At 41.5% G+C, this 19,420-nt stretch overlaps 1 protein-coding gene across 8 annotated transcripts in view; it reads left to right on the top strand.

Moving 5' to 3' along the window:
• The window catches only part of PDE5A (phosphodiesterase 5A), a 639,000-nt gene that overhangs the window by 358,032 nt on the left and 261,548 nt on the right, over positions 1-19,420 (top strand). The gene's annotated exons all lie outside the window — the stretch shown is intronic.

Here is a 19,420-nt window from a genome sequence, read left to right as displayed (position 1 = left end):
CTACGTTGCATCTCATTGACGCAAGGTAGGTTCACTCATCTAAAAAACTGTGCAAACTCCAATATTTTGACATTAGAGAGGTCTAACGTCAAAATATAAATATGGAGTTAGTTTTGCACCGAATTTGTGTAAATAAATGACTTAAATTTGGCACAAATATGGGGGCGGGGGTATAAATATGCCCCCAAATGTCTATATATATTTATTTACCTGGTTGAAATCCATATTAGCCATTTTCTTTCAAAGCTTACAACAAAATACACGCACCCTGTGTAAATGTTTCATACCAACAACATTGCATGTTACTTTTCTAAACCTTTTTAAAAAAAATATATATATTTTATTGAAAGCATTGTATTTGTTGCACACAACATAAAATAATGATATAGTAATAGATCTCCGTAAGTTACTTTTTTTAGAAAAATACTCATAAAAGCATGTGCATAGCCCAATGTTTTGTTCATGAAATTAATGCGATCTGGAATTAAACAAATAAACAAGAATATGTAACCTCTACAAACGGGTAAGATGTATTCGGGCATTCATATCTTAGGTCAGAAGACTCAAGAGCGCGGATCGTATAATGCAATGACTGAAAAACAGATGGTAGAAGTGGTGCAGGAATATGCAATTAAAAACAAAACAGCCCATTCTGCGCCAGTCAATGAATGTTCACTATTAATCAATTGGGAACGGATAAAAACCTTTGCTAACCTACAACATTATAATTTTCTGAAACTAAAACATGCCTACATAAACTAGCTTGTACTGACAAGGATCCATCACTTCCGCTCTTTCCACGAATCCTTGCCAGGTCCAGACACGAAGTCTTCAGAAGCTACAAATACTTTACACCGTCCTCCTTTAAACTTCTGAAGGGGTTTCACTTTAAGTGGGTTAAGGACAGCTTAGTGGCTGATGATACCCTGAGCTGGTCACAAATCCTGCAATCTCCCTTTATACATTACAATAGTCTGGTTCTAGTTCAACTAAATGCATGCTAATTCATGGAACCTTTTGGACCCCAGCTCACTTGCACATATTAAAACTTAAAGAAACACCCACTAGCCGAAACTGCAACCAGGCCATTGGAACCATCAAAACCCTATTCCAGGTCCACCCAGATAAAGACATTTCGTACCTACTCATGGTTCCCCTTGATACTTGCATAATCCACGATAGGGTTAGATATTTGATAGTCCTTATGCTTACACTGGCGTGTAAACTTATTCTTCTTAATTGGATAAAAAACGCAAAACTCTAATGGGCTGCTTGGAACAATTGAATCTCCTTCATCAAGGGTTCCGATAATATGTACATGCAGGCCTTGCCATGCAAAGCCAATTCAGTATCTGTATGGTCCACCCTTGATAACTTCATGGCTAATACTAAACCGCCATGCCTCTACCAAATTAGGAGAATGCACGAGTGACACATATATTGGTGCCCCATATCCTACCTTGTTCTCCAGGACGATTCACGGTCTTGTAGCCTTGTAGAGAACGTACCTGTGGCATTTTTCTCCCCTGAGATGCATCTTTACTCAAGAACATTGATTGTCTTTTATTTTTTAGTTTATTTATGTTACTTTGTTTTTATCTTGAAGCTGCCTTACTACTCCGGAGGGAACAGTTGTTTTCACTGAATATATAAACATGTGACATGATTATACCCTCCTGACTGTCTTTCATATGTTTTGTATTATTTTAATTCAAAACTCAATAAAGATTTCTTGAACCAAAAAAACAAGTCAATCTATTAATCAGATAACAACGGCAAGAGTATTTTCAAAGGGGAAAAAGTCCCAAAACTGTAATGGCGTGATGGGGTCTGGAATTTGATTCTCAATATCTTGTTAGTCCACTTGAGTTATGACTATGGCGTTTTAACCCAGGTCTATTACTCTACAGGTCAACTTCACATTTGGGGGTATTTATAAGCTCAAAGGAACATGAACACCTAAAACCATTAAACTCTATCTTCCAACCCGCGCCCACTTTTGAATTAATTAGGACTCTGATGGGCTGCCAGTAGACCTCATCAGCCTCTTTGTGAAGATATAGCTATAAAAAAAGGAAAGTTGCCTTTAAATATATTTTATTGGATTGATGAGTTTATGTGTTCAACGTGGCAAATGAGATGAAGAGCTCAAATGCTGTGCTGAAGATTAAATAATGCTACAAGTCTACAAGGATGTGTCAGTCAAGACTTCCACTGAAGGTCCTCTGTCAAGGCGCCACTTTGGCCCAAGTAGTTACTATGGGCCATATGTACGAACACATTTTCCCATTGACACAGAATGGGAAAAACCCTTTGCAACATCTGGCCCTATGTTCTGAAATAGGTCATCAGAACGTCTCCATTAAGTACTTGCAAAACCACGAACCATGAGTTGGAAGGAAAGTTATTTTCAAGTTGAGGTTATTTCAAATAGATCTAATATGGTTCTAATCGTCTGAGTCAGTTTGATGGCTGTTTGCCTGGCAGTTCTTACTGCGTTTCAGGAGCAAGACCTAGAGGCAATAGCTGGATCCTTCAAGGAAACTTTTTTTCTGGCATCCCATGGCCCTAGTGGATTTAGCGAGTGAAGTTTGTTTGCAATGAATAGAGGGGTGGAGAGCCACAACAGCTAAGCACTGCCTTTACAGGCTTCCAGGCACTTCATCTTGAGCATCAGATAACTGCACCAGTGTAAACATGAAGAGAAGTATCCTATAGGTGCTGCATATTACATAAGAAAATGAGGAGACCAAATTTTGAAGAATTCTCAATCCTGAAGGGGGCTCTTTGCCAGGACAGAACTCTCAGGCTGTCTAGTGGCTTAGGCCCTAAAGAATTTTCAATCATGTGCCCAATATTTGACATTTTAAGTAAAAATCACTTATCTGTATTTGTGGGGTTTCAGAAATGTAAAAAAAGAACGCTATACTGAATTTACCCTCTCACCTCCTTCTTGACAGATGGTCGAGAGGAAAATGTGTCAGAATTGTCTCTTCCTCTCTCTCAATGCTAGCTTTCCAGAAGGAAGAACAACTATCTGAAAAACATATTTCAAAATTGCTTCTCTCACATTGCTCCTTTCCACACGGTAAACAAAGGGCTGGGTATCAATATTGACTCACTAAAGATGTCACAAAAAACTGCACAATTTTTCTCTGTTTAAATTCATTTTCTTTAGAACTTTAAGAACCAAGTATGGAATCCACATAGAAATATAAGGTAACTCGAAGTCATACACTGGTTCCACACAAACCTATTCTCTATAGCTGAAAATGGAAACAAAATACAAAACAGCTTATTGCTTTGAGAAACTATTTTTAAGAAAATTAATAGAATTTAAAATACTTGTGCATTTCAATTTAAAAAAGCAAGTTTAAATTAGTATGTGGCTACTTGGCTCATAGATAAGATGACGTGTTATTCCTGAGTTGATGTTAAAACAGGATAGACACTTTGGGGCATATTTATACTCTGTTTGCACCCAATTAGTGTAATTTTTTTAAAAACTCTAATTCAGTGCAACACTAACTCCATATTTATACTTTGGCGCTAGAACTGTCTAGTGACAAATTTATGGAGTTAAAGTCATTTTTGGGATGTGGAAACCTACCTTGCCTTAATGAGATGCAAGGTAGGCGTTCCCGTGCAAAAATGAGTCTATGGCCGTAATGCCATATCTATACTCCCGTGAAAAATGGTGCACGGGAGGGGTCAAGCTTGCTTTGCCCCATTTTTTAACGCCTGAGTCAGGGCAGGCATTAGGGGACCTGTGGGCCTATTTCCATGGTGGAACCCCATGGAATAAGCCCACAGGTGGTCTCCCCAGGCCCCAGGGACACCCCCACCCACACCAGAGGTACAGCAGATGATGGGGGACCCAATCCCAGGTAAGTACAGGTAAGTATTTTATTTTATTTTCTAAAGTGCCATTGGGGCCCCTGAAATGGACCCTTCTACATGGTACAGGCTGCAATGGCCATGCCCAGGGGACCCTGGTCCCCTGTGCTGGCCATTGGGGTGGTGGGGATGACTCCTGTCTTTTCTAAGACAGGAGTCCTGTGGCATGGTCGGTTTAGCACCATAAAATGAGGCTAATCTGTTTACAGTAATAATTATTTTACTCTAACCTGTCTGACGTCATTTTTTGGTGCAAAACCCCCTTCTTTCATATCGCCAGCCCCACCCGACTAATATCATTTATGTTTACGCTAGCCTAGCCTTTGCACCGGCTTTCACCATTCCATAAATATGGTGCCCGGCTGGTGCACAGAAATGGTGCAAGCCGGTGCTAAACGTTTTGATGCAAAACTGCGTTGGTGCAGTTTTGCACCAAAAAGTATAGATCAGGGCCTTTGTATCGTTCTCAATTTGGTAATTATAGCCTCGTCATTTTTAACACATGAGAGCCAAAAAGTAATTAAACAACACGGGTTATGACAAATGTGTCCAATCCACAACCTCTAACTATGATCAAATGAATTTGCAGAAGCATAAACGCCCTAATATTTAACCGAATGGATCTCGTATGCAAGTCCCTGCAAAGAATAGGTAAGTATGATGATAGTCTTGATGGCATTGGAAGTCCCGAAGGTATCTCTTTGAGGTTTGCAAAATCTCCATTTGTTGATGTAGTAATATTGATTTGCTCTTCTAGTGAGTATAAACCAAAGTCAATATACAGAAGTACAGTAAATCCAGGCCTTACTTTCCACATTATATTTTCATCTGTGCAAGATTGGACTATGACAACTACTCACACACTATGGTGAATAGGCCTGCCCCAAAGAATGAGGGGCAGATTTAAGAGCCCCTAGTGCCTCCTTGAGCCACATTAGCATAATTTTTTAAACGTTAATGTGGCCTAACGAGGCCAAAACTGCAGCGCCAAATTTAAAAGTAGTGCAAACTTTGCGCTACATTATGCCTGTGTCAGGCATAAAGTATGCAAAGGGGGCGTTCTCTTGTTATTGGGACCGACAAAATGGCGCAAAGAATCTAATAGATTTCTTTGTGTCATTTTTTTCCGCACTTTTAACGCCTGGACAGAGCAGGCGTTAAAAGAAGGCACACCATTGTTTACGATGGGCCTCAATTGTTTTTTGAAAGATTAACGTAAAAACGTTTGACGCTGATCCTGAAAAAATTCCAAACTAGCGTCAAAATGTTGATGCTAGTTTCCCTAACTACCGCCATGGTGCGCCGTGTCTTAGATGTGCTGAGGGGCACAAGAAAAGTGGCGCTGCACTAGGTGCAGCACCACTTTTTTAAAATCAGGCCCTGAGGGCTCAGTTCTTAAACAGCTATTGCTCAGGATGAATCACAGTCACATTGCCAGGATTGGGCTTTATAGTAAAGGGTGACTGGGTGTTTTTGTGAAGTATGCACAGCCTGAGTTTACTTCACTGCTATAAATTCATTCATTTCTATGGTCAGCCGATGTACTCTTAGGGGCATATTTACACTTGTTTTGCGCCGAATTTGCATCATTTTTTATAACACAAATTTGGTGCAAAACTAACTCCATATTTAGTCTAGCGCCAAATTTATGGAGTTAAAGTCATTTTTTGGACGTGGAAACCTACTTTGCGTCAATGAGATGCAAAGTAGGCGTTCCCGTGCAAAAAATTACTCTATGGCCTTAGCACCATATTTATCCCCCCATGCTAAAATCACACACGGGAGGGAAGAGGGGTCCAAAAATGGTGCAAAGCTTGCTTTGCACCATTTATTAACACCTGGGTCAGGGCAGGCGTTAGGGGACCTGTGGACCTATTTCCATGGTGCAACACCATGGAATAAGCCGACAGGTGCCCTCCCCAGGCCCCAGGGAGACCCCCACCCACACCAGAGGGACAGCGGAGGATGGGGGACCCTATCCAAGGTAAGTATAGGTAAGTACAGGTAAGTATTTTTTTAAGTGCCATTGGGGGCCCTGAAATGGCCCCCCTACATGGCACTGTGTGCAATGGCCATGCCCAGGGGACCATGGTCCCCTGTGCTGGCCATTGGAGTGGTGGGCACGATTCCTGTCGTTTCTAAGACAGGAGTCATGTGGTACAGATGGTTTTGCGTCAGAAAATGACTCTAGGCAGGTTAGAGTCATTTTATTTTACTCTAACCTGCCTAACGTCATTTTTTGGTGCAAAACACCCTTCTTCCATACTGCCAGCCCCACCCGACTAAAGTTTTTTTTTTTTTTACGCTAGCCTACCCTTTGCACCGGCTTGCACCATTCCATAAATATGGTGCCCGGCTGGTGCACAGAAATGCTGCAAGCCGGTGCTAAACGTTTCGGTGCAAAACTGTGTTAGTGCGGTTTTGCACCAAAAAGTATAAATTAAGGCCTTAATGCCTTGTTTGGTGATGTGTTAGGAAATACTGTTCAACTATTATCTTAACATCTTGTGACTGTGTATCGCATCAGTCTCCATTTAGATAGTTGAAAGTCTGGCTCTTTTTGTTAGTAGTTTTAACACATTTTATTGTAGGCCATATGTTATTTCCCCTATTTTTGTTCCTCTTATGTCTTTTGCCCCTATGTGTAATTGAGTTCGGCAAACTCCCATCTTCACTGAGTAGGTATGCCCTAAGTCCTTTTGAGGAGTTGTAAGAGGTGACTAAAGAGACAGTAAGTACCAGTGGCTAAGATTAATTTGCGTATCCCACCCATTACCTTTTTGTTTTCCTCAGTTGCTTGTGTTCCCTTCTGCAGCTAACTGGCCGAGCATGCAGAATTGTTCTTATTGGAGAAGGACCAGGTTTGATTAGCATTTTCCGATCTCTGGCTATAGTGGCATAGTTGGTCAAAAAGTGGACTTCACTGTGGCCTTAGGTAATTAGCAATCACTCAGATAACTCAAACATTAAACCCATCTCATTTTTCTTTTCCCCAGTCGGAGGCACGGGGCAGTCCTTGTCAATTGGTGCCTAAACTACAGAATAAGTAAATGATCAAGTCCTGCTAACTTCGTGTAAGGGTTTTGTAAATGCACACACTATTGGTAAACTATGCACGGTATAATCAACTCCTTTTTTCAGATAACCTTATTGAAAAGATGTATAACAACCCGACCAACATCGGGGAATTATCAATACTATTACCACTGAACAAGTGCAGACCTCAAACCAAGGCTCTCAACTCATTCAGAGCAATCACATATCAGATCATTTGAGGCCCTCGTACAATCAATGGTCATTCAGGAAGCAACTTAGTGGCAATCACATTTCCATTCAGTCGACAAGGTTTGCCAGTTAATCCATATATTACATCATCTTCCATCACATTCTTAAATTTCCCGTCAGGGTGTGCCAATGGATTACAATTGTCACCACTGGTGCTAGAGTGCTCTACACAGAATCCATTTTACTGGACGATCAACTTCAGTGGTTTGTCAAAAAGCTAAGTGTAAAATGACATCACTGTGGATCGCACAAGCATTTTCAGAAGTCCAGAAGGGAAAAACATACACATATTTACATTCATTCACTGCTGATAAATATCTTCCAGGATGATAAAATCACCTTATAAATATCATAACTTTTAAATGTATGATTAATTATTGTGTTTGGAGTTTTGTAGTGCAGCACGTGTTATCTTATGGCTATCACATAGCACTAATGTAAAGTCCAAGATGTGTTACAGCTCCAGAAAAATGTGCATGTCGTAAAAGTCAAGTTAGATGCGAGGTGTCAACCTTTATTTGGTATTTCTTGGTTCCTGCTCCCCACAATACAAGTCATCAGTCAAATGTCAACATTACCAAATTCAGAGTTCCAGAATTCTCAGGAGTGGACATAGTTAATTTTTGGAGTCAGGCTAGTGTTCATAATTTTCTAGAGTCTCTGGGCCCCAGAAACCTGCTCATCTGGCAAATTGGTATATCATTTGTGAATTACATGAAACCAACAAGATCTGGACAGGAGTGTCTTGGAGAGTCCAGAAAAACTACTAGCAGTTGATGTTCGTGGGGGAGGGGAGGGGACGGGGGAGCAGGAGGGATGGCACGCGGTGGAGTGGGGGGACGCCCCTCCAAAAAAATAGAGATCCTTTTTAAAAACTTACCTTCAGCCACTCAACTCGCCGTGTGATGCTGTTCCGTTGTCCTCACTGCAGGCACAGGCTCCCAGCCTGCCCTGCAGCCAATCCTATCACTGCTTTCATGCTGCTTGCAGCATGAAAGCAGCATTATGATTGGACAGAGCGCCCATCCAGGGCAGTCCGAAGCAGAGTGGGAACCTCTGCCTGCTCTTTCCAACCCGGCAACACGGTGCTGGGTTGGAGAGAGCACAGTGGGCATGTGTGTTTGGCCGACCGGAAACGGCTGACCAAACAGACATGCGCACTGAGGGGGAGTGCTGTGCACTCCCCTTAGATCCCTGTCATCACCCGTGGCCCCACTCCTTTTACGTTACACCATAATAAACACAGTTTTTAAATTGGGGTTTTTGTTGGGGAAGTTTCTCTTCTTTTTTAACAGAAACTTCTGTAGAGCATTGTGATTCCTGTCTCGGTTTCACATACTCAGTTCTTCGCTCTGACCGTCCACCTCTCTCACTGCGTTTTTTCCGGTGAGTCCTCAAAGGAACAAGATTGGCCTGTATCAGTATATTGATATCTGTCAGGCGTTTTTATATTATCTCTATTTCTGAGATTATATATATTCTGTGGGGTCTCCGTATGCAGAGTCTCCCCTTTCTTTTTTAGGTGTTTGTTGTTTTTTATCCCAGCATTTTTTAGAACCCTCATGAGCTTGCTTGGTAGAATATTTATTAGATTTACCCTGAAACTGTGGTTTTGTGGATCTGGCCCCCAGACTATCTCGACCAATACCCCGCGATGATCTTTGGCAGCTCACGTTCTTGATAATGTAGAGAAACGTCCTGGAGCTGCATGCACACTGCTAGTGCGACTACTTCCCCTTTAAGGTTACTTAATATAATTGAAGATACTGTGTCAAAATTGTCCATAAGTTGCCCAAATCTAGGGCCGGGGCAGCACCGTTTTCATCTTGAATTTGTTTTAACACTTCCGGTAGATTGGCAAGTGTCTGTGTACAGTGTGCGGAAGTATAGAGTGTGGCAAATACCGTGCCCCAAGTATTGAAGTTATCTACTGTGGGAACCATCTCAAATGGCAAGCACATAGTTAATATTCTATGCTTATCCTGAGGTCCCATATGGGGAAATACTGCTTCCGGTACATTTATTTTTTGAGCTAACCAAAATGGAATCTCTTCTTGTTTGGGGGGTACAAACAAATGTACAGTCGCAGGATTAATGCCTGGCGTTACTGCATGTGGCTGCACCAGGGCGGCACGTGCTGGGTTTGTATTTAATGTTTGTATTACAAACTGTACTAACCGTCTGTATATTTCCGTAAGCTCAGTATATAAGCGGCAGACTTCAGCTACCATCAAGGTTGCTGCGTCAGAGTGCGGTATATATGTGGCCAATAAAGGCCAGGTAGGACCATCATTTCTTAGAGGACCTAACCTTACGTGTAGAATTGTATGTGGTAGGGGGCCATCAAGCCAATTATTATGTTCTTGATAAGATAGAGGTATTTCTAGATATGCATATGCTCTATATTGTGCAGGTATGGTTGCAGGAGTATAGTGGTGAAATGTATTTGTGTCCCCATCAGCTGCTGGAAATGTGACCCAAGAATAGAAATTTTCTGTTCTACAGGCTACATGAGACTCAACAACAAATGTAACAGGACCACCCTGGGCCGTTAGGCCACATGCCAATAAATGTGCAGTAAGGGATGGTCGCATGTTGACTACAATTGCTACCCGTTGCAGGTTCGCCATGATAAATGGAACATTTTGTTCAGAGATAAGCACACCAAATGGGGATTATCCTTTTAGAGTTCAAGCTTAAACAACCTACAGCATTGGTTAGGTACTTCATACTTATCTGAGGAGAAAAATCCTCAACACCACTGACGTCTCCGTAAATAGTACTGAGATGTCTTTGCATGTAGTGAGACAGAGATACTCAGGAGGACCCGAAAATTAGTGCCTGACCAAATGTTGGGCACCATGTTGCGTAGGTTCTCATTATCCTTATGAGATTACTGGATTCAGGCAGCAGAATCACTTGTATTGTGGGGGACTGAGTCTGCTGCCACACCAGGTGACACCTGTCAGCCTAATCCGGGTTTTGTTCCGGCTAACTAGCAGTGCCGCATCTCCATGCAAGAGCAGGGATGATTGGGCAACCGGGCGCATGACACAAATGACTCCTCAGTGAAATCGTGGTCACTCAGATCTCATCTGTTTCTCTTAGTTACATTAGCCTCACATATGCAAGGACAATCAGAGGCAGAGTATAGTTCAAATAGGTTTTATTGAAGCAACAGCATCTTAGATAATAAAGCGTGTATTGCAATAACTAGGACAATGAAGCATGACAGGTCTAAAATTGTGATAAGGAGAGTAAAACACAAAAATAACGCTACCATGTTGTCACTATGGTTTTTAAGAATAGTTCCTACCTAGACTATGTTAGAGCACAGCATGTTAAGCTCTAATTCTGCCCTTCAGGTTCCCCCAGGAAGACATCATCCCTCATACCTGAGCAATAGGCCTGTAGTCTACATAAGCAGCGGCAGCAAAGCACTCAGCAATCAGCATGCAGTTGTGGTCATCTGGCTGGAATCTCCCTCTAACAAACATGGGTCAAAGTAGTGTTTCTGTTTTAAAACAGCTGATGTTCCAAGAGAGGATCCCCTCATAAGAGTGTGTATGTTCCTGTGAACATTAGAGACAAAGCGTACCACTTTTGCTGGCAACCTATCTTACTACAGCCTTGAGAAAAGCACAGAGTGAAAGAAATGTCTTGTTTAAGAACTTAGTGCTGACCTAGGCGAAGAACAGCTAGATAGAGAAAATAAAACAAGACCGCAAATGTGGCTAGTGTTAAAATAATATAACGGAGCTAGAATAAAACATATTTAGGTTAAAGTGCACAGGGACAGGCCTAGTTGCTAAAATAACGTGTGTAAATCTATAGCTAAAATGGCTACACAACAGTGGTTTGTAACTCACATTTGCTTGTTTTCGGTTTGATAAGTTCATGTGTTTTAGGCTGTCCAGTGTGACTTTGTCCCTGTCATGGAGCATGGCCTGTTTTTAATTGATCCTACTATTCTTCCAGGAGTGCTAACTTTCTGTAAACAAGCCTTTCAATTGTTGTGCATTCAAAGACACAGGTCAGATGTCAGGCTTTGTCTTCAAAAGAAGCTTGGTGTTTACTTTTCTTTCGCTGACTTCAAAGTGAGAGGATTTATGTAACAATCTTGCTGGATAGTGGGGTTGGGACAGGAAAGGTTTTTTCTAGCACACAACATTTAAATGTCTGTAAATGAACTGTGCAAATGTTTCAGAAAATATCAGAATTAGGAACGTACAAATGAACCACAGTTTTTTTGTAATTCAGAAGTGTGGTGGAAACAAACAATATAATATGATCAAAACAAATCACCAGGTGATGCCATCTCCACATATCATTTGTGCGCTATATAGGTGAATCAGGAAAACTGTATGTGCAAATGAAATGCTCATTTTAATTGAAAATGTGCTGTCTTTAACGTCAGTGTACTATCACATCATGCTACCACACCATGCATACTCTACGCTACTCCACTCTATTATACCCTACTCCACTCTATGCCACTCCACACGACTCTATGACATTTCAATCTATGACACTCCATTCTGACATTCTACTCTACTGCACTCTATTCCACTCCACCAATCGACATGCCACTCCATGACATAACACTCCACTCTCTGCCGCTCTGTGCCTCTCCATTCGAGTCCATTCTGTGGTGCTCTATGCCACTTCATTCTAGGCTATTCTAATTCACTCTGACACTCCACTCTAAGCCACTCTACTCTGCAACATTTCATGACTCGCTATGCCACTCCACTCTATGCCATTTCACTTTACAATGACACTCTATGCCACTCCACTCTATGACACTCCATGCTATCTTTCTTCAGTGTACACCACTTTGCCCTATGCCACTCCACTCTGGCACTCCACTCTATGACAATTTACTCCACTCTACGCTATGCCCTTCATTCTACTCCACTCCATGACACTTTACTCCACTGTACACTATGCCACTCTAGAGCACTTCATTGTAGGCCACTCCACTTTAGGCCCCTCCACTCTATGTCACTCCACTCTATGGCCTTACACTCTGTGGCATTCCTCTCTGCTCCTTATTCTCTACTCCACCGTACACTACTCCACTCTACTCTACTCTGCAACACTCTAATCCACTTCACTCTATGGCACTGTATGTCACTTCACTTTAGGCCACCCTACTCCACTCTGCGCCACTCCACTCTACGACTCTACTCCACTCTACAACAGTCTAGGAAACTCCACTCTACAACACTCTTTGTCATTCTACTCTACACCACTTTACTCCACTCTATACCACTTCATATGACTTCAGTATATGACACTTTAGCCCACTCTACGCCACTCCACAGCACTCCATTATTTGCCACTCCACTTGGCTCCGCAACACTTTACTCCTCTCTACGCTCCTCCACTGTATGGCCCTCCACTTGACTCTATGACCCTCCAGTACATGACACTCCACTTCCACTCTATGACACTCCACTCCATAACACTTTATGCCACTCCACGACCCTCCACTCTATGATATTGTACTCTGCTCCACTCAACTTTTCTTTATGCCCCTCTATGGCACTCCACTGTACACCACTCCACTCTATGCCACTCTACATAATCCCCTCCCTGCCACTTTACTTCATTCTCCACTGCTCCACTCCATGATACAACACTATTTTCTACAACACTCCAATATGTGACACACCACTTCACTCTACAACACTCTGTTCTACTCTATGCCACTCCAGTCTACTACACTCTGCTCCTCTAGTCCACTCTACACCACTCCATTGGATGCCACTCCACTTAACTCCACTCTATTCTCCTCCACTCTACAGCACTCTGCTCCACTTTACATCCCTATACTCTACTTCCCTCTGCTCTACAACACTCTGCAACACTCCACTCTGTGACTCTCCACTCTACAACATTCCACTCTACTCTACCACACTCTACACCATTCCATGCCACTCCACACTATGACACTCTACTCCACTCCACTGTACACCAGTCCGTGCCACTTCACTCTGACGTTCTATGACACTCCACTCTACGACACTCTACTCCACTTTAAACCACTCAACTTCACTCTTCCACACTCTATTCCATCACACTCTACCCCATGACATTCCATACTACGGCACTCCACTCTACACCACCCAGCAACTCCATTCTGTGACCTTGAACTCCACCACTCCACTCTGTGCCAACCCATTGTACGCCACTCAGTGCCACTCCATTCTACAACACTCTATGCCACTCCATTCAGTGACACTCAACTCCACTCTGCAGCCCTCCACTCTACAGTACTTTTCTTCAATCTGCATCCCTCCACACCACTTCACTGTATGGCCCCACTCCACTTTATGCCACTCCACTCTACAATACTTTACTCCACTCTACACTATGCCACTTCACTCTACGACACTTCACTGTATGCCACTCTACATCACGCCACTTTACGACACTCTATTCTATGCCACTGTACTCTGACACTCTACGCCACTCTTTGCCACTCTACTCCACTACACTCTGTGACATGCTACTCTACTCTAATCTACACAGCTTACTCTAATCTACTTTACTTCACTCTATGTCTCTCCACTGTACTCAACTCCACTCTATGACATACTACTCCCTACTACTCCACTCTACAATGCTCTATTCTCTATGACACTCTACTCCACTTTTTTACCCTCAACCCTACGCCACTCTACTCCACTCTACTCTACACCTTTCTACTCTACTCCACTCTATGACACTCCACTCTACTCTACAACACTACTGGTCTTTGCCACTCCACTCTACGACAACCCATGCCACATCTTTCTACTGTACACTGTTAACTTTTAACCTTGCTGAACAGCAGCCATGCTGGCGTACAACATGGCTAAAACACATTGGCAAACTAATAGCTCTTGCACAGGTGAGACCTTTTGGCTTTGCCAGTAATTTTTAATTCAGTTCTCTTTGGTTTCTAGGCGTTGAGTGATGTTTGATTCATTTTTCAGTTGAATGTGGATTTGAGTATCACAAGCATACATTTGGAAGTGTGACAGATATAGTTCTAGTATATGTGCAGCATGGATGGGGAGGACAAGGATGCTACCATTCTTGGCAGGTTCTATGTTATTACAATGACAAATGTATGTGTTTATAATATATTGTACTTGGTGCACAAAGAGCTGAATCGGATAATGTGAGTGTCAGAAATGCTATTAATGACAAATTGCAATTGTTCACTGGAGTCTTTGTGGAATGTGGTACTTTTGTCTAGAAACACTGTACAAAAGGACACAACAGAATGAAATAATCTCATCAAATAATCACAACAACATGGCAGCACAACTACAGTACATCACAATAACAACACAACAGCACACATTACAACATAACACAATAATGCAACACCACACACAGTAGTGCAGAAACAGCACAACACATCAACTCAACAAAACAAAATGTAGTAAACCTACAACACAAAGCAACACACGCAACAATGCAACAGTAAACGTGGAGACAACACCAAAATGTAGCACAAAATAACTGAAGAATGTGCCTCAAATCAACACACAAAGAATGCAATAAACACAACAAAAGAAAATAACCATGACAAAATGGACAGCAGCAAAACAACTACAGTAGCATGATAAAACACAACAGTACTAAAGTGTAGTACAACCAGAACAACCCTACACTAGTGCAACAGCACAACAAAATATATCATCAAACTAGTAACCACCATAGTACAATACAACACAGCAGCCCATTCACACTACATGCCACAAGAGCAACACACCACAAAAAAGCACAGTCACAGCACAATAACAACATAAACCAAAGCACCATAACAGGGCACCTCAATATAGAAATATAGCACAACCTAAAACAATACAATACAATAAAACATTACACAGTTTCATTATTATTGAGCTATGTTGATATTTGTTTGTTGTTTTGCATTGGTGAGTTATTATTATGTCAGTTTAGTGTATGTTATTTCTGCATTGTGTTGTTATTTTGTTGAGTTTTATGCATTGGGTTTGGTGTGTTATGGTTTTTGATATGTTGATTTATTATTCTTAGTAAGTGTGCTTCCCTGGAGAGTATCATTACACTCTACAAAAAAAAAGATTAATTTTATTGTAAGTGACATTTATGTACTATTCAGTAAGTAGGTTTGAGGATTATTATGAGACTATGAGACATGGCAAAGAGGAAATAAGCCACGTAGGGTCTTCAATTAAAGATATATTAATACTGGTATATAAAAAAACTTAGATTAGATGTTGTTTGCTGCACTGCCAGAGAATGTCATGATGCTCCTTTCTGAGCATGTATTAAATCTCTTGGTTTCCATGGTAAGATTTTGTGAGGTCCATAGAACTTTGGTGGCTCCAGGTCTTTTGATGCTAGGGAGTACGTACGCATGACGGAGGATGTGTAGTACCTTGAAAGTAATTCATGCTAATTTGTGTTTTAATCTGGCCTCAAGCAGAAGTCATTGAAGATCTTTGAGCATGGGAGAAATGTGGTTGAAGTTTTTGGAACTGGAGATCATTCTGACTCAGAGGGAAGTACCTCTCTAATAGAGTTGAGATGGTAGAAGGGCACACTGGTTGATAAAGAGTTCCCACAGTCAATAATTGAGACTACCAAACATTGCAACATTGATCTGAAAACATAGGCTGAAGAAAGGACATAGATTATTTGATGTCACACTCCTGCATTGTTTACAATGCATTTTGTATACGTCATTGAGAAGTTAGAGAAAAGCCAGATTTCCAAAGATTCTTCCTCAGTTGGTAGCTGAGAGTAATTCACAATTCTTGAGTTTAACCAATCCTCTTTTTTCTCTGGGTGTGTGGACCTTTGCTAAGAATATACTTGGTTTTCTCAATGTTAATCTTCAATAGAATGTCAGAAATCCAATTTTTTATTTTGTTTTTGTAGACAAGATCACATGGGGTCACCTGTTGAACTGTTGAGATCTTCAAATAGATCGGGTTATCATTAGTGTATTGATGAATTGTCACCCTTATTTCTTCCGTCATACCTCTCAGAGGCTCCACGTTGAGAATGAATAGCACTAGAGTCAATATAGATCCTAGAGGAACACCACAAGTTACCAGTGTATGTATCCATTTTCATTGTACTGTTGTAAAAATGTATTTTAAGTAAGCACTTGTACAGCCACAATCAATACATGTAAGAGAGCTGAACAAAAATGTTTTATTATATTGTCTAAAATGTATAAAAATATGTGTACCGTACTGGCAAGATTGATTTATTTCTGTTATTAACCTTTCCCTCCCTGCACTCACCCTTGTAAACAGTTTCAAGTCATGTATAGTATCCACATTTGCAAATGTGTGCATAGCATTTCAAGAGAACATGTTGGGACCTGTTCACAAAGGTATATTTGACTGTAATCAACCTGAAATGGCTGAAAATAAAAAAAATTATGCCAGCGAGGCATTCACTGGTGAGCATTAATGCATTTACTGCTGCAGATTTCTCCATCAAATGTGTGGAAAATTCTGCAGTAGTAAATCTCATTCATGGGGTGGAAAATGGGCATGGCTTGCCTTTGGAAATTTGGGAACACCAACAGTCATGTACTTGTGAGCACATCCTCAAACCCTTTTTGACTCATATCCACCTTAGAAATGTCAGAGATTTACTTCGGCAAATGGCTAATATATGGAAAGGGAAGGAAAAGGGATTTGTATATTGATCATTTGTACAGGAAACCTCATTGCCCCAATGCAGATTTCTGTATCATGCTGAATGAACTCCATGCAGCACAAGTAGGAGCTTAAGGAAATAGTTACATGACATTTCCACTTGTACATCCAGAAAACAGCAGCTGGAGTAGCTTTCCAGACAAATATGTAGGTATGTTGTTGAGCAAAAAAAAATTAACAAAAAAAAAAGTATTTACAGGTGAAGATCTAAATCTCTACCTGTACTTTTGCCTTGGAAATTTATTCCGCAAAATCCAAGAGGTAGCTGAGGGGGAATTACACAACCTTTCTCCTATCTAACATCACAGGAAGTGGCATATGATGTTTGGCCCACATCTTCCCAGGAAGTGACGTCACAAGAACTTGACCCTGATGATATCACAATAATTGAAATAGCTGAAATTAAGAATTTAAGTGCAAGATTAACATAACACATCAGTTACTTACACAGACAAATGACTGTTGTACACACCAGCTACATTTAATCCAGCATGCTGTCATGATGAACTAAGGAGGAAACAGTATTCATTTCTCTTTTTATTACATGAAGAATTGTGTTCCTTACAATAGGAGGATAAAGAAGATACAGTGCATCAAAACATAGAACAACATTGGGAACCAAAATTATTTCTATTTCAAAATAGAAATGTATTATTAAATTACAAAGTGATGCAAAACCAAAAACAAAATAGTGGTTATGTCTACTTACATTAATTGATGTATATTGATTATGAACTATGTGATTCAATTAGATTGTTTCCTATCATTGTTAATAGTTGTTGATTGTTGATTTATGCTCATTTGTAAGGTACTATCACTCCCATAAAGCTGGGAACATTTTGTTAAAACAATAATTTCTGATATATATTCAACACTACAACAAGGCAAAAAGTTGTTTAAGCGTATGTTTTGCTGTTTATTGAAAATACGGGATTGTATATTGCTTGGGCCCCTGCAGATGCTGCCGAAAATAAACCATGCTCATTTCTTGTGGTCATCAGTGCATTGCCAGGGGGTCACAAGAATCCGACCTGGGTAACAGGTGTAATTTCTAGTGACCCTTAATGACATCCATAATTGTCCGTTTTTATTGGTTAATAGGCTTCGGTGATGCTTATCTTAAAAAGATTTTTGAAGTGTTTAAAAGATAAAAAAACAATTATAAGTAGATTTAACAGAAAAATACATTTTTTTAAATATAGACCCTCATTACGGGTCTGGTGGTCGCAAAACTACCAGACTTGCAGTGGCGGTCCTACCGCCAACATGGTGGCCAACAGGTTCCACCGCCAACAGGGTGGCGGTGGGACTGCCAAATTATGACCATGGAGGAGCCACCACGGTCGAACCACCGACACCGCCAGGCTGCTGCAAGCTGGCAGCCTGGCGGTCCCAATGGTTTTCATCCTCCAGGGCAGCCAGCCTTTCGATGGTGGTTTACACCGCCATGGAAATCCTGGTGGAATGGGGGTGTCCCTAGGTGCCCCTGCACTGCCAATGCAATGGTATGGGCAGTGCAGGGGCCCCCATGCACAGCCCTGTTGCGCATTCCACTGCCTGAGTTACGGGCATTGGAATGCGCAACGGGTGCTATTGCACCCGCTGCATCGCCGCATTGGCGCCGGCTCCATTAGGAGCCGGTGTCAATGTTAAGGCCCTGTTCACCCAGGGCTGGCTGGCAGAAACACTGTTTCTGCCCGTCTGACCTGTGGTGAAGTCCTATTAAGGCCAGCGGGGTTCAGGCTGCACAGGTGGTCTGAAGGCGGGAAGAGTTTGGCGGGTGGCCCCTGCCGCCCACCAAACTCTTGATGAGGGCCATAATGTTGTAACAGGCAAACATCTCAGATGCAGATTCAAATACTACTTATTGGTTTTCACTCAGAGAACTAAGAATGGTAGGGCTTTTTATGGTCTGGCTTGACAGCACAGCTTTCGTCAAACAATTAAGTGAGCAACACCAGAAGGAGGCTTTGATTTCCCCCACATGTTGGGACCCAGGAGTACATTCTGATTGGGCAGAAGTTATGTGCTTCCTCAAAAAAAGTGCTTGCCCTCCACACAGATGTTATCATTTTGTTTATTTATCCATCTGCCTGAGCTTGAACTTTCAGGGCTGCACACATGACAGTGTAATTTTGTAAAAGTGTCTTAGCTAACTAGATCATTTCTGGTGTTTGTCTTTATCTGGCAGTATCACAGACAGGAGGAGGTCATGTATACCATTCATTTGATGTTGACATTTTGTGTGTTTTATTGTGATTGGGTCAGAGGGAGAATGTAAGAATGAGTCAGTGGATGGCTAATTGGATCTAAGAGTCCAAAGATGAGTGAAAGAGTACATGTTTGATGACCTATTAAGTGCCTAAACCCATCAGTGACAAGAGGCTCATTATCCAGGCCTATTGGCATTGCCAGTACTTGTTTTTAACCCACAGTAGATGGAATCAAGTTGTTATACATTTCCGCATACAGCAGCTGTCCTACATGTCTTTGAACTGTCTATTTCATGCAGCTCGTAT

The sequence above is a fragment of the Pleurodeles waltl genome, chromosome 1_1 (assembly GCF_031143425.1).
Source record: "Pleurodeles waltl isolate 20211129_DDA chromosome 1_1, aPleWal1.hap1.20221129, whole genome shotgun sequence".
NCBI lineage: Eukaryota > Metazoa > Chordata > Amphibia > Caudata > Salamandridae > Pleurodeles > Pleurodeles waltl.
The sequence above is the reverse complement of the archived record's forward strand: the minus strand, read 5'-3'. Positions and strand labels throughout refer to the sequence as shown.